Genomic DNA, 16,921 nt, shown 5'->3' on the forward strand with positions numbered 1-16,921 from the left:
CTCTGTGTTTCCAGTGTTGGCTCTTGGACTTATCATGATGCTAATCACTTAAAGCTAGAAATCTAGTCATTTTGGATGCCCCCCTCTTTCATAATCACATTGTTCTGTTGTTTCTGCCTCCACAATGTATCTCACTTTGGTTCCTCTTTCCATCCCCAATTTCCATTTCCCATTGCTATCACCTCTCACGCACAACACTGCCAAATTGCCTAACTGGAATCTAACTTTAATCTTTACTCTTCCTTAGATTCATTCAGCATGTTTCTGCCAGATGTTTCAAAACATAGATTCATGCCACAGTCTTATAGAAACTCCAATGGACTTCTGTTACCTATAAAATATAAAAGCAGTTCCTAAAATGTGTTTCATAGAACAATAGACCTAGGAAATTCCCTTTTTTATAAAAATGTTTTATAATCAAATACATTTAGGCATTTAATCATTGGTAGCCAAATTCCAAGCTATGCCCCCATGATCCTTGTCTCATGGTATTTCCTCCCTTCTGTGGTGCTTTTCCACAGTGTATCAGAGTTGGTCTATGCGACCACAGCAGAAGTGATGGTGTGCCACTTCAAGGTTAGGTCATAAAGGCTAACTTTGTGTTGGTCTTTCTTGGGTCACTCATTGTGGGAAAACCAGTTGGCACATTGTAGAAAGGGGTCCATTTGACAAAGAGCTGAGGTATCCAGTTAAGACCCACAGTCTGCCTGCTAGACTTATACCCCTTCTCTACTGGAGTGCTTAAAAAGAATATTGTAGGGACTTCCCTTGAGATCCAGTGGCTAAGACTCCATGCTCCAAATGCAGGTGGCCTGGTCAGGGAACTAGATCCCACATGCCACAACAAAAAGCTCTCATGCCACAACTAAATATCCTGTATGCCACAACAAAGATCGAAGATCCCATGTGCCACAAGTAACACCCAGTGCAGCCAAAAAAAAAAAAAAGGAATATGGTAGAAGAACTATTTCCCCCTCACTACTCTGTCCTTTCAGCCTCTACAACTAAACAGACTCTGCTGAAACAGAACTTAATAAGAGAACTTATATAGGAGAATTATAATATAGAAGAGGCAGGCATTAACATATCAGTTCAGTTCAGTTTAGTTGCTCAGTTGTGTCCGACTCTGCGACCCCATGAACCGCAGCACGCCAGGCCTACCTATCCATCACCAACTCCTGGAGTTCACCCAAACTCATGTCCATTGAGTCAGTGATGCCATCTAACCATCTCATCCTCTGTCATCCCCTTCTCCTCCTGCTTTCAATCTTTCCCAACATCAGGGTCTTTTCAAATGAGTCAGCTCTTGGCATCAGGTGGCCAAAATATTGGAGTTTTAGCTTCAACATCAGTCCTTCCAATGAACATTAAGGACTGATTTCCTTTAGAATGGACTGATTGGATCTCCTTGCAGTCCAAGGGACTCTCAAGAGTCTTCTCCAATACCACAGTTCAAAAGCATCAATTCTGTGCTCAGCTTTCTTTATAGTCCAACTCTCACATCCATACATGACTATTGGAAAAACCATAGCCTTGATTAGACGGACCTTTGTTGACAAAGTAATGTCTCTGCTTTTTAATATGCTGTCTAGGTTGGTCATAACTTTCCTTCCAAGGAGTAAGTGTCTTTTAATTTCATATCAGCTAACTTGAAATTTCCCTTGCATTCCAAAAGGAAAAGCACTCAAAGATTTCATTAGGAGGGAGTCCTCATTGGGCCCTCTCCTCCATTCCTAACACGAAACTCCAGGCTTTGCCCCTACCTCTCCCCCAAGCACCTCCTCTTCAAGACACTCAGTCCTACAACCCCACATTACTCCTGGAGGCGGGGGTGGGGGAACACACTGCTCCTGTTCCTTCCACAGGAAGAGATTCATCCCTTGGACCTTTCCCCCTCAATCTGCCCTAGTCTAGCCCTATAGACTCAAATATGGATTACAAGACAGAAGGAAGGCAGCACAAATCACCGCAAGAAGGCTGACTACATCGCATATCAACATTAATGTGCTCTTGCTAGACAAGAACTTTCTGAATTTTAACTAGGTGGGAAGCAATACTGCCAGTCCCTGGGTCGTATACAATGTGACTATTACTCCCAAGGACTTGCATTAATGGTTTTTATTGAAGGCATCAAAGTCTAGATTCATAATGAAGAAAGAATGTGTTCTCTGTCATCAAGACTCACTGTTGAGTTAACTTTCCAATGATCAATGGCTTCTTTTTCCCACTCTTCCATGGAGTTTGAGGGCACCACAGATTTACTTACTGGCTATTAAAGTCTCCTCGCTCCCTCTTACACAGAGATTCACACCAGCCTCAATTATATTCTTTGGACTCAGACACTACTCCTGATAAGAAGTGAGAAAGAGATAGTTAAATAATATTTTCCATCATAAGAGCATGGTCCGAACAAAGCAAGGACAAAAAAAGATCAAAGGAAAAAAAAAAAGAAAACCGAGCCAGTGATAGCCTGAATGACTAATACTAGGAGAATGTTTCCATGTTCATTCATTCAACTATTGAGCATCTGCTATACGCCAGTCATTATGGGTATAGACAGTGAGGTGCAGAAGATATGAGACATGATTCACAGAGAACGCATAGTATGATAGAGTATTTATTGTTGAGAAATTGTTTAGTCAGGTGTTCTAAACTCCAGTCTAAATGTGCTAAATGAGGCATTTTGATTTCCTTGTCCTTAAAGCACAGTAAAAATCTCCTGAGAGTCTCAAACCATGATTGCCTAGGTTCTTAAATGTACAGTGTTTGATTTGGACAAATCTGTTACTTTCAGTTCCTGTTTCCTTTTCTAAGTTGACTTCAGAAATAGACTAGTATTAATAGAATCCAATCTCAAAATGCCTCTTTAAATTTATATCACAACCAAAGCAGCCAGCCAGCTCTGTGCTGCCTCCTCCTGGATCCCTTTAATTGTCAAGAATTAAAAGGTGAAGAAGGTATTCTTTCAGAGAAAGAAAAAAAGAAAGCAAAGCAAAATCACCAGCAACCAACAACAACAAGTGAACCTCAAGTTATTGTGAAGCCTTAAGTTCCAAATGTTAAATTTTTTAAAAAGCCTCTAACCACACAGTCTAGGCCAGTTTCGTTCTCTGTCACTCACAGTCCCCTCAATTCCTTTCTAAGTCTCAAAACAAAGCGCTCAGTCCCCTCAATTCCTTTCTAAGTCTCAAAACGAAGCGTTCAGACATAATTACCTAGGGAGATATAAGTAGGAAATTTGTCTACTTTCCTTCCAATGAGCAGTACTATCAAAACAGCACTTGCATTTTCATGGAAACTCCAACCCCCCTCCCTCATCCTTGTCTTCATTTTGGATTCTGACACATCCCCAGCATCCTCTCTGCAAAGTGCAGTTGAGAGAAATAGGATGGGTGAAAAAGGTTGGAAAGGGAAGCCCACACAGGCCTGGAGAGCCAGTGACTAATTATAAATCAGGATTTTTCAATTCAACATGACAAAGAGTTGTGACGTTGAAAATACTTCCCATATATTACTTTGTATAAAAGAAACTTGCTTTGACCTCATTTTCTTCTCATCATCCCTCTTCTCCTTTATCACCTATTGCAGGTTTTTTGTTTCTGTCTTCTTTTTATTGGATTTACATTTTTTCATAGTGTCCTTTATGCATTAGTTCTCCTTTTCCCTTTTCTTTGCACTGCTTAGTATATTGTACAAATGTATATTTTAAAGTTTCTCATACTTTTTGTTCTTGAATAGAAATTGGGCAAGAGGAGGAGTTTATGATACAAGAAATTTGTGGTAGAGTCATTGTCTGCCTCGGTAGTGAAATAGTGCCTTCTAGTGTTTACAAAAACATTTTGTGTTTGCACCATTTCATCTGAAAAGTAAAAGTATTATCTTGTAATACTTTAACGTTTTGTAATTTTCCTACCATATTTTAAAATATATGGATGGCATTATTATCTTTATTTTGGAGATTTAAAAAAACCGGAATCATAAAACATTTATTTAATGATGGACAGGGAGGCCTGGCGTGCTGCGATTATTTGGAAAACTCAGCAGTGACCACAGGACTGGAAAAGGTCAGTTTTCATTCCAATCCCAAAGAAAGGCAATGCCAAAGAATGCTCAAACTACTGCACAATTGCACTCATCTCACATGCTAGTAAAGTAATGCTCAAAATTCTCCAAGCCAGGCTTCAGCAATATGTGAACCATGAACTTCCTGATGTTCAAGCTGGTTTTAGAAAAGGCAGAGGAACCAGAGATCAAATTGCCAACATCCACTGGATCATGGAAAAAGCAAGAGAGTTCCAGAAAGGCATCTATTTCTGCTTTATTGACAATGCCAAAGCCTTTGACTGTGTGGATCACAATAAACTGTGGAAAATTCTGGAAGAGATGGGAATACCAGACCACCTGATTTGCCTCTTGAGAAATTTGTATGCAGGTCAGGAAGCAACAGTTAGAACTGGACATGGAACAACAGACTGGTTCCAAATAGGAAAAGGAGTCCATCAAGGCTGTATATTGTCACCCTGCTTATTTAACTTATACGCAGAGCACATCATGAGAAACGCTGGACTGGAAGAAACATAAGCTGGAATCAAGATTGCCGGGAGAAATATCAATAACCTCAGATATGCAGATGACACCACCCTTATGGCAGAAAGTGAAGAGGAACTAAAAAGCCTCTTGATGAAAGTGAAAGTGGAGAGTGAAAAAGTTGGCTTAAAGCTCAACATTCAGAAAATGAAGATCATGGCATCCGGTCCCATCACTTCATAGCAAATAGATGGGGAAACAGTGGAAACAGTATCAGACTTTATTTTTCTGGGCTCCAAGATCACTGCAGATGGTGACTGCAGCCATGAAATTAAAAGATGCTTACTCCTTGGAAGGAAAGTTATGACCAACCTAGATAGCATATTCAAAAGCAGAGACATTACTTTGCCAACAAAGGTCCGTCTAGTCAAGGCTATGGTTTTTCCTGTGGTCATGTATGGATGTGAGAGTTGGACCGTGAAGAAGGCTGAGCGCCGAAGAATTGATGCTTTTGAACTGTGGTGTTGGAGAAGACTCTTGAGAGTCCCTTGGACTGCAAGGAGATCCAACCAGTCCATTCTGAAGGAGATCAGCCCTGGGATTTCTTTGGAAGGAATGATGCTAAAGCTGAAACTCCAGTACTTTGGCCACCTCATGCGAAGAGTTGACTCATTGGAAAAGACTCTGATGCTGGGAGGGATTGGGGGCAGGAGGAGAAGGGGATGACAGAGGATGAGATGGCTGGATGGCATCACTGACTCGATGGACGTGAGTCTGAGTGAACTCCGGGAGTTGGTGATGGACAGGGAGGCCTGGCGTGCTGCGATTCATGGGGTTGCAAACAGTTGGACATGACTGAGCGACTGATCTGATCTGAAAGAGTCGGACACGACTGAGCGACTGAACTGAACTGAACTGAATGCTGACTTGATGATAGCACTTGGACCAAACATATAAAAGGATTAGAAAAATGTATTCTGTTCAATGGATTCCCCATCCAGCTGCCCCCAGTCACCAACCAGTCATGAGACAGATCATGGATATGATTCATGATACCGCCAAGTCCACTAAAAATGCCGTAGACAGAGAACTGCAAAAGCTGGTTGAAGGCAACATGAACAGGAAATGTTACAAAAGAGTTGCTCAAACTTTCTATCCTTCAAGGTAACACTTTCAGGAATGAGTTGATTGACATGTATTCTTTGGTTCTGCTGCTCCTGAGTCACCTCACTTTCTCCTGGAACTAGCCATGTTGTTTTAGAGAAAAGCAGTGCTCTCAGAGAGGCAGATATATTCTTAAGAGTTTTATCAGATGTGAGAAGTTAGCTGTTGCCTAGTATTTCCCAACTTCTTGTGGATTTGCATAAGCATTCCCCGAAATAGATTCTTATTTGTTGACTATTCTGAAGACATGAAGAATAAGTACATACACGTGTATATCTATGGTATGATATTAGTGTCCTTATGAGAAACAGAACCATTAAAATGTGTGTGAGTGTATTTATAATTATAAAGAGAATTATTACAAGGAATCAGCTCACATGATTGTGGGAGCTGAGAAGTCTCAAGATCTGGAGGGTGAGTAGTTAAACTGGAAGCCCAGGACAGCTGATATATTTCTAGTCCAAGTTGAAAGGAACAAGAACCAGGAGAGTTAATGTTTCAGTTTCAGTTCCAGTCCAAAGGCTGGCAGTCTTGAGAACCAGAAAAAGTTGATGTTTCAGTCTCAAGGTAGGAAACAATCTCTCTGACTTGAAGGAAGATCAGCCTTTTAATCTAGGCAGGCCTTCAACTGATTAGATAAGGCCCATTCTCTTAATTAGGGGGAAATCTGCTTTACTTAATCTACTGATTCAAATATTAATCTCACCCGGAAACACCCTCACATACACACCCAGAATAATGCTTGACCAAATATCTGGGCACCCTGTGGCCCTGTCAAATAGAGCTATAGAATTTACCATCACAGGTATTATCAACATATATAAATTAAAATATGTTTATTTCTTTGTCCTGCATACTCCTTAAAATGTTTCCAGAACCATGGTTTTAAAACAAGGGTATGACTCCAGTATTTGTATCTTATTATTTCCTTTATTCAAAGTAGCATACTGTACAGTCTCTACATCAGTTATTATAGACAGCACCCTTGCTTTGCAAATAACTATTAATACAAGGAGTATGAAGATAACATTTATTCAATACCAACCATCTATTTGGAATTAACTATGTGTTTGTATGTTTAATTCTCACAACAATCAGTTGAAATAGGTAAGATTACTATCATTTTGAAAATGAAAAGACAGGCCTTGAGAAGTTAAATAACTTGACCCAAAGTTGCATAATTAGGATGTGGTAGAACCAAAATATGATTAGAAATATTTGACTAAAACCCCATACTCTTTCTACTCCAATTTGTTATTAATAAGCTATATAACTGAAGGCAAACTAACTTCTCTAGGCTTCTGTTTTCTCATTTGCAAAATGACTATGACCTAGATGATTTCTTGGGTCTCAATGGTTAGGCAGAGATTTCAAATTGTCTATGCAATATCAATCAACCTATTCTTCCTTACCAATAGAATGGGGATAAACTCATTTGGCATTCATACTTCCTTTTCCTTTTCACCTTTACCCCTATTCCTTCCTGGAATACAGACATACTGTTGGAAGAGAAGCATTATGTCCCAATTTCTTGGTGCAATATTTGTTTTCTACTGTTCTCCTAGTTAATGATTTTTTCAGCTCAATCCCGGAAGGCAATGTTGGCCTTTGAAACAGAGGGTCACTCTTTCACACAGTCCACTCCAGGGCAGAAGTAAGACAATTATAGGTATAAAAAAATAAATATACATATATTTAAAGCCATAGGTTTCTTGTGAATTCAGGGAAAACTTTTTCATTGAAGTAAATTGGAAAATACAGAAAAGTAAAAAATAAGAAGCTTGTTATTTCATAATTAAGAGAAAGAGCAGAGACTTACCTGGTGGTCTAGCTGTTAAGAATCCGCCTTGCAATGCAGGTGATGAGGGTTCAACTCCTGGTTGGGGAACTCAGACCCCATGTGCCACAGGGCAGCTAAGCCTGTGTGCTATAACAAAGAGCCTGCCCACATACCACAACTAATACCCCATGCAGCAATAAATAAATATTAAAAAGAGAGAAAGAGAAAACCATTTTTGAATTGGTGCTGTATTTGGCTTCCACTTCTGCTCATAGTGGAATAATCAACCATAAAACAGCACAAAACATATTAAGCAACTATTTTGAGAGTATACAGTAAACAGCATAGATTTCAGTTTCTGAGAGAAAGGATACTCATGAGGTGAGTTCCATGATTGATCAGCTCTCTGCCTGGGAACGATTTTCTAATTATAGTACAGACAGCTTGAATCTGAGCAGAGAATAGAGATCTTGCTCAACTGAGGACGCAGTATGAGAGTCTGCGGCCTCTGAGTTGGCTAAAATCTGCGGGGCAATGCATTAGAGAGGAACAAGCTATACAAAAAGGAGGCTCCAGATATATGTATATAGATATATAAACATAAGTATATAAATATATAGAGAGATCTAGATATATAAATATAGGTAGCTATGTATCTCCTGTCTACCTAGACAGAGAATGCATTTGCTAAAATTCAACAACCATTTATGACATAAATTCTCATCAAATTAAGAATAGAAGAGTTTCCTTAGTTTGAGTAGACACGTGTACAAACACTGCAGCTAGTATCGTACTTAATGGTGGACTAAGGAAAGCTTTCCCTCTGAGATTGGACATAAAGATAGACTATCCACATTCACCACTCCTATTACTATTATACAAGAGGTATTAGTTAATGCAATGAGGCAAGAAAAAAAAAGATATGGAGAGTCAAAAGAAAAGTAAAACTGTTTCTATTTGCAGATTATGTGATTGATTTGTTACACAGAAAATCATAGGGAATATACAGTAAAGTGCTTTAATTATTAAACAGATTTAGCAAAGAAGCAGAGTTAAAGAATCAATGGATGTCAACATCTTAGCAACAAACTATTGGAAAATACAAAAACTAAATATTATTTTTGTTGTTGTTGTTTAGTCGTTGTGTTCAAATCTTTGCGACCCTAAGGACTATAGTCCACCAGGCTCCTCTGTATATTGGATTTCCCAGGCAAGGATACTGGAGTGGGTTGCCATTCCCTTCTTCAGAATATCTTCCTGACCCAGGGATGAAACCTGAATATCCTGCATTGGCAGGAGGATTCTTTACCATTGAGACACCACTGATTCCTAAATACTATTTACAAAGCATTAAAAAATAACTGTATTACAAAGTTCTCCGATGGCCTACTGGTAAGGATTCTGGGCTTTCACTGCCATGGCCCAGGTTCAGTTGCTGGTCAGGGAACTGAGATCTTGAAAATTGCATGGCATAGCCAAAAAATGAAAAAAAAAAAAAAAAAAAACCACATATGCTATGTGCTCAGTTGCTCAGTTGTGTTCAATTCTTTGTGACCCCATGGATTGAAGCATGCCAGGCTCTTCTGTCCATGGAAATTTCCAGGCAAGAATACTGGAGAGTGTTTCCATTTCCCCCTCCAAGGGATCTTTCTGACCCTGCGTCCCTAGTGTCTCTTGCACTGGCAGGTGGATTCTTTACCCCTGAGTCGCCCAGAACATAATCAGGAATAAATGTAATAAAAAGTGCCCAAGACCTCTCCATTGCAAAAGAGTAAAACATGACTGAGAGAAATTAAGGGTATAAATAATAGAAAAATACACGATATTCATAGATTGGAAAACTCAAAATTGTTAAGATGTCAATTATCCCCAAATTGATCTACAGAGTCAATGCAATCTTAATCAATATTTCTGAAGACTCTTTAGAGAAACAGACAAACTGATTTTAAATTTTATAAGGAATACATTAAACTAAAATAGCCAAAACAATGTTGAATATCTTATTGTTTCAACATTATTTGTTGAAAAAGTTCCTTTCCTCATTGGATTGTTTTGATGCCTCTGTTTAAAAAAAGAAAAAAGTGATGTTATAAGTGTGGATCTATTTGGGGGCTCTCTATTTTATTCTATTGATCTATTTACTGATTTTTTTATGCTAGTACTAGACCATTTTGAAAATCCCATGGACGGAGGAGCCTGGTAGGCTGCAGTCCATGGGGTTGCTAAGAGTCGGACACGACTGAGCGACTTCACTTTGACTTTTCACTTTCATGCACTGGAGAAGGAAATGGCAACCCACTCCAGTGTTCTTGCCTGGAGAATCCCAGGGATGGGGGAGCCTGGTGGGCTGCCATCTATGGGGTCACACAGAATCGGACACGACTGAAGTGACTTAGCAGCAGCAGCAGCAGACCATTTTGATTGACTTATATAAGGCTGTTGTTTCTGAGTATGTTTCTTGAGTCTGTACAGAGCAGGTACACAGAGAAGAAAGATGGATGTGAACTGGGGGAGGCAAGAACAAACTGAAATCTGTGAAGTTAACAGGATGGACTGGAACTGAGGTGAGTCTTTTATCACCTCCGAGTTTCCAACTTTAATGATGGGGGTATAATTCAAGGAATAAACTCGTGACTTTTATTGAAGGACTACTCAGGCATTTTCCCCAGGAGGTGGAGAAGCTGATGGAGGAGAACGCAGGAGCTAAAGTTTCTGTTAGTCTCTCTACTGCCCCATACCAGCAGCATGAGCCAGCAGATAAGAGACAACTCTAATACTTGCTAGTACTCTGCACTAACATTACAATTACACAAAGAAGATGGCTGCTACTTCACTTTCGCCTTCTAAATCTCATGCAAAAAATCCCTCATGGTCATCGAGCTATGTGTTGGGCAACAGTTCTCCATGGTTCTCTTACTCTTCTGTACATCTTGAAAAAAGGCTATATCATATTGTATTACAGTGCAGCCTTGGAAGAGAGAGATAGTGTCTTGCTCTGGGACAGAGGGCAGGTTGCCTTACTCTGCAGTATAACCAGACAATAATGTGATGTCACCTTCCAAGGCAAAGGTTGAGCAGATTTGCTTGCATTGCATGCTCAGTTGCTCAGTCGTGTCCGACTCTTTGCAACCCTATGAACTGTGGCCTGCCAGGCTCCTCTGTCCACGGGATTCTCCAGGCAAGACTTCTGGAGTGGATTGCTGTTTCCTCCTCCAGGGTATCTTCCTGACCCATGTCTGGATGGAGCCCATGTCTCCTGCATTGGCAGGTGGATTCTTTACCACTGAGCCACCTGGGAAGCCTAGATTTGCTTGCAATCCATTACAAAAGATTGGGAGGTTGTGTGTGTGTGTGTGTGTGTGTGTTTTGGTCAGGGTGGAGACACAAAATGAGCCATATGAACAAGAAGCTTATGCAGCCTGCTATGCTGTGAGTAACAAAACCTCTAACTGTAATCTTGGAGTCTCCTGTCTTCTGCCAGATCCCTGAACTGTGGCAGACTTTTACATGCACAGAATTTCAAGACTCTTTGCTACATTATGCACAGAAATGAATTCTGGGAAATGTAGTTCCAGCTTAGCTAAATTGACAACACAAATCCAGTGCAGAGGGCCAGGGAGAGAGAAGGGGGAGGAGAGCCACAAATGTGGCAAAAAGTTAGCACATGATATATCCAGAATAAAGCTATGTCAGTATACATTGTACTATTCTTTCAAGTGAAATTTTACAAAATAGAAGGAGGGAAAAATCACTCAAACTGCTATGTAAGAGAACAGAGTGGGAAGAATTGAAGCAGGAGTACTAGCTATCCAAATCACAAACCAGAAATCTAGTACCAATACTTCAGTCAGGACCTAGGCTAATACAATAATCTCCTAAATGGTGATTCTGCCTTGAGTCCAACTCTCTGTAAGTTATCCTCCATATTGCTGGATGCTAGGATGATTTTCAAAGATCCTTCTCTGATGAGTCATTTCTCCATTCAAAACCATCCAGTTGTTGTTCAGTCACTAAGTCGTGTCCGACTCTTTGTGACCTCATGGACTGCAGCAGGCCAGGCTTCTGTGTCCTTCACTATCTCCTGCAGTTTGCTCAAACTCATGTCCATCGAGTCAGTAATGCCATCCAACCATCTCATCCTCTGCATCCCCTTCTCCTGCCCTCAATCTTTCCCAGCATCAGGGTCTTTCCCAGACAGACAGCTCTTTGCATCAGGTGTCCAAAGTATTGGAACTTCAGCTTCAGCATCAGTCTTTAAAATGAATATTCAGGGTTGATTTCCTTTAGGATTGACCGATTTGATCACCTTGCTGTCCAAGGGACTCTCAAGAGTCTTCTCCAGGCCCACAACTGGAAAGTATCAGTTCTTCGGTGCTCAGCCTTCTCATGGTCTAACTCTCACATCCGTACATGACTACTGGAAAAACCATAGCTTTGACTGTATAGACCTTTGGGCTTCCCTGGTGGCTCAGATGGTAAAGAATCTGCCTGCAATGCAGGAGACCTGGATTCAATCCCTGGGTTGGGAAGATACCCTGGAGAAGGCAATGGCTACCCATTCCAGTATTTTCACGTAGAAAATTCCATGGACAGAGGAGCCTGGCAGGCTATAGTCCATGGGGCTTCAAAGAGTTAGACACGACTGAGAGACTAACACTTTCACTTTCTCATCCAGGCAAAGTTCAAATTTATTTACAGGGTATATATGACATATGACATCACAATCTGGACTTCACACTCCACTTACACATTGCACTAGAACATTGGTCATCTTTATTTTTACACACATCATGTTTTTACATGGTATATCTGCTATCTGGAATGTTCTTTGCATCTTGACTTCTTGCTGCATACCTATTCATTCTTTCATATCTGTGACTGTAACATTCATAGTATTCTGTGACACTTTTCTGAACCTCACAATGAGAGTGTCTTCCTTTGCACTATTTCACTCCTTTGCATATGTTTCCCTTGTTTCACACATCACACATGGTTGTATTATGTTGGCCAAGAAGTTCATTCGGGTTTTTCTGTAAGGTGTCATGGCTAATGCCAAACTAACTTTTTGGCCAACCAGTATTTTTATTACTTTTTTTTTTTTTAATTGATATGGCTATCTTCCCAACTAGGCTGTGAGTGTCTTAAAGGGAGAGACTGACTCATAGTTGTAATCCAATGCAAATAACAGGTACTAAATGTGGCAGCTGTTTTAGAACACTTCATTGAAGTGAACTGAAAATCCTGCCACATTAAAAGAATTTAGGGAAGGCAGAGAAGACATGAAATGCTGAACATAAACCTTGCATAAATTTTACAGTGGCTAAATCCTAAGATGCCGACCCAAAGAGTCATCTCTGAGTCACCTCTTTTGAATTTCAAAGTCACATAAATGAAGCAACTGAACATAGCATCTAACCACTTACTTTGAAGAGGATTTCTTGCTAGCTATTTGGGGAAGTACAAAATTATGCAAATGTCTTTTTTTAACGGAAAATCTATGGAAATTCAAATCAAGTATAAAAACGCAAGGCCAGCTTACCTCTCCAGAGAGAATGAGTAACTTGGAAGGGGGGAAAATAGTCTAAACAAAATTTGTGTTATTAATACAGCATTTCTTATTTTTTCCTGCATTATCATTTTGTACTTTCTGGGAGATGGAACTCAACTTCTATTCCTACCATTTAAACAGGCTTCCACTTTAATTTGAAAAAGCTGAACGCAGAGAAACAGAGAATAGAATGGTGGTTACCAGGGGCTGGGGGAATGTGGGAAATGGGGAGATATTGGTCAAAGGGTACAAACTTCTAGCTATAAGATGAACAAATTCTGGAGATCTAATTAATACACAGCATGGTGGTAATTATAGCTAGTAACACCATATTATGTATTTGAAAGTTGCTAAGAGAGTTGATCTTAAGTATTCTCACCAGAAGAAATAAATGGTAGCATGGCATGGGATGGAAGCGGTAGCTAACACTATGGTGGTTATCATATTTCAATATTTAAATATATCAAGTCATCATGCTTGTACACATTAAACGTATACAATGTTCTATGTCAATTATATCTCAATAAAGTTGGGGGGAAAGGCTTTCATTTTAACAAAAAAGTAGTTGAATTACTGTCTGAAACTGCATTTTCAAGGAAATGTTGTAAATAGTATACTTTTCAGTTATTGTTTCATGAGGGAACAGCTATAAAAATGCTTCAGAATAGGTAAAATATTTTTAAAAGCAAAGTTTTGTACAAAATTGCTTATGATGTAGTTTAATAAATTAACCCCAAAACACTAACTTGTAATAATCATGTTTAACAGAACTAATACATAAAGACAATGTCAGGGAAATTGAGGTTCTGAGCAAGAAGAACAAGGAACAGAAGGTGTGATGACAACATGGCAGAGAAAAAAGCAGAATTGATCAGCTCCTACTTTGCTTCCATTTTCTATCACTGAGAATTATCATCAAATTAGAAAGGCTAGGACCTACATGGGAAAGAGGGTTTTTTGGGGTTTTTTTTTGACTGAGACACATGGCTCACAGGATCTTAGTTCCCCAACCAGGGATTGAACCTGGGCCTTCAGCAATGACAGCTCAGAGTCCTTATCACTATATTGTAGATAATTCCCTTCATTTTCTATAATGAGGGGGAAAAAATACTATAAGCCCGTGAGCACAGATTTCCTTGGGAAACTGTAAGCCCAAGAGCACTTTTTTCCTCGGGAAAATTATGGAATAAGTAATTAAACAAATGATATGTGAATATTTAGAAAAGTGATGAACATGAGGCCAAGCTTGACTTCACTAAGAAATAAGTGGGTCTTCCTGATAGGTTTCCTATTCTCCCTGGTCTGATCCCAGGCCCACAAGGGAAGAAAGTGGGCCTTGAAGTGGAATGAGGCTGAATTTCAATCCTACTTCCACCACTTACCAAAATTCTCTGAGCCTGTCACATTACCCAAATGTAATGAAGCTCTTTGGGGCTAGCTCTATTCTCACCCAGGGCCTTCCTGGAGAATAGTCTCTACACATGGCCTTAACACAATGCAACAATAATAATCCAAACTTTGAAGGCATTGATAAAAAATGGGAATTATATATGACAAAACAAAAACTCCACAAAAATCCCCTTACTGGACCTTTCCCTAAAATTCCTCCCCGAGGGTATCCAAATCATCGCCTTCACTTCCAACGCTCTCAAAACAACAGCAACAACATTCCAGTTTCTCCAGGTATATTTCTGCTTTCCCACCAGTCAGGAAAACAATAATACTTAGAAAATTATGTGGTTAGGCAAAACCAAACCATACCTGTGTATGCCCTAGGGAGCCTGAATTATTCTGCCATAGCAAAAATTAAAATAATAACAGTGGACTTTCCTGGTGGTCCAGGGGTTAAGACTCTGGGCTTCCAATGCAGGGAACATGGGTTTGATCCCTGGTCAGGGAACTATGATTCCACAATAATAAAATAATAATATGATAATAATACATACTTAACAGAATTTTTGAGAGGATTACATTTAAAGTAATAGATGGAAAAATGCTTAGACTGTTGACTCAATAAGTATTCATCACTATTATTTTTCATTGCTACTCTTACTACTGTAGTAGATCAAGAAAATGGTGTGAACCTTATATATCCTTATTTTTTACAGCATTTGACAAATTTTCATGAACATGGAGAGCCAGATAATAGTACATTTTGTTGGAAGTTGAAATAATTAATGATTCCAGTAGTTTGTCAGAGGCCTTTATATAGCCCCATCCTGTTAAATATTTTCATGAATTACTTAATATGAATGAGCATATTGGAAGCTCATTATCAAGTTTTCAGATAGTACAAATTGGGGGGGGGTGTTTAGTAGATGATAAGCTAAATGACAGAATAAAGATTCCAGAAGATCTAAAACAGGCTGATCCAAAAGGAAATTTAATATGGGCTAAATAGAGGAAAACAACAGAATGGGAAAGACTAGAGATCTCTTCAAGAAAATTAGGGATACCAAGGGAACATTTCATGCAAAGATGGGCTCGATAAAGGACAGAAACGGTATGGACCTAACAGAAGCAGAAGATATTAAGAAGAGGTGGCAAGAATACACAGAAGAACTATACAAAAAAGATCTTCACAACCCAGATAATCACGATGGTGTGATCACTGACCTAGAGCCAGACATCCTGGAATGTGTATGGTGAATGGTATATCTTTATCTACCCTCTCCTCTCTTTATTTATCCATTATTTCTTTAAATGCTGTCTTGGCCCTGTTCTCTTTCTCCTCTCCTTCAGGGCTCTGATGATAGGAATATTAGATTTTTTGTTATAGTTTCATAGGTCCTCAAGATTCTGTTAATTTGAAAAAAAAATCCATTTTCTCTCAGTTGTTCAGAGCCGATAATTTATATTCTTCTATCTTCAAGTTATGAGGAGCTACCCCATGTCCGAGGTCACGGGCGGCAGCCGGGAGGACCCCATGCCCGAAAGGCGGCGGCCAAGAAGAGTTACCCCACGTCCAAGGTCAGGGGCAGCGACCGAGAGTGCCAGGCTGCGATGGCGCAGGAACGGCCGAGAGGAACTACCCAAGTACGAGGTCAGGCCCAGCCGCCACCCCACGTCCGAGGTCAGGGGCGGCAGCTGAGAGGAGCTACCCAAGTCCGAGGCCAGGGGCGGCGGCCGGGAGGAGCTACCCCACACCCAAGGCTAGGGGTGGCCGCCGGGAGGAGCAACCCCAAGGTAAGGAGCAACTGCTGCGCTTTGCTGGAGCAGCCATGAAGAGATACCCCACGACCAAGGTAAGAGAAACCCAAGTAAGACGGTAGGTGTTGCAAGAGGGCATCAGAGGGCAGACACTGAAACCATACTCACAGAAAACTAGTCAATCTAATCACACTAGGACCACAGCCTTGTCTAACTCAATGAAACTAAGCCACGCCCATGGGGCAACCCAAGACGGGTGGGTCATGGTGGAGAGATCTGACAGAATGTGGTCCACTGGAGAAGGAAATGGCAAACCACTTCAGTATTCTTGCCTTGAGAACCCCATGAACAGTATGAAAAGGCAAAATGATAGGATACTGAAAGAGAAACTCCCCAGGTCAGTAGGGGCTCAATATGCTACTGGAGATCAGTGGAGAAATAATTCCAGAAAGAATGAAGGGATGGAGCCAAAGCAAAAAGAATACCCAGCTGTGGATGTGACTGGTTATAGAAACAAGGTCCGATGCTGTAAAGAGTAATATTGCATAGGAACCTGGAAGGTCAGGTCCATGGATCAAGACAAATCGGAAGTGGTCAAACAAGAGATGGCAAGAGTGAATGTCGACATTCTAGGAATCAGAGAACTAAAATGGACTGGAATGGGTGAATTTAACTCAGATGACCATTATATCTACTACTGCAGGCAGAAATCCCTCAGAATAAATGGAGTACCCATCATGGTCAACAAGAGT

Source organism: Bos mutus, chromosome 6, assembly GCF_027580195.1.
Source record: "Bos mutus isolate GX-2022 chromosome 6, NWIPB_WYAK_1.1, whole genome shotgun sequence".
NCBI lineage: Eukaryota > Metazoa > Chordata > Mammalia > Artiodactyla > Bovidae > Bos > Bos mutus.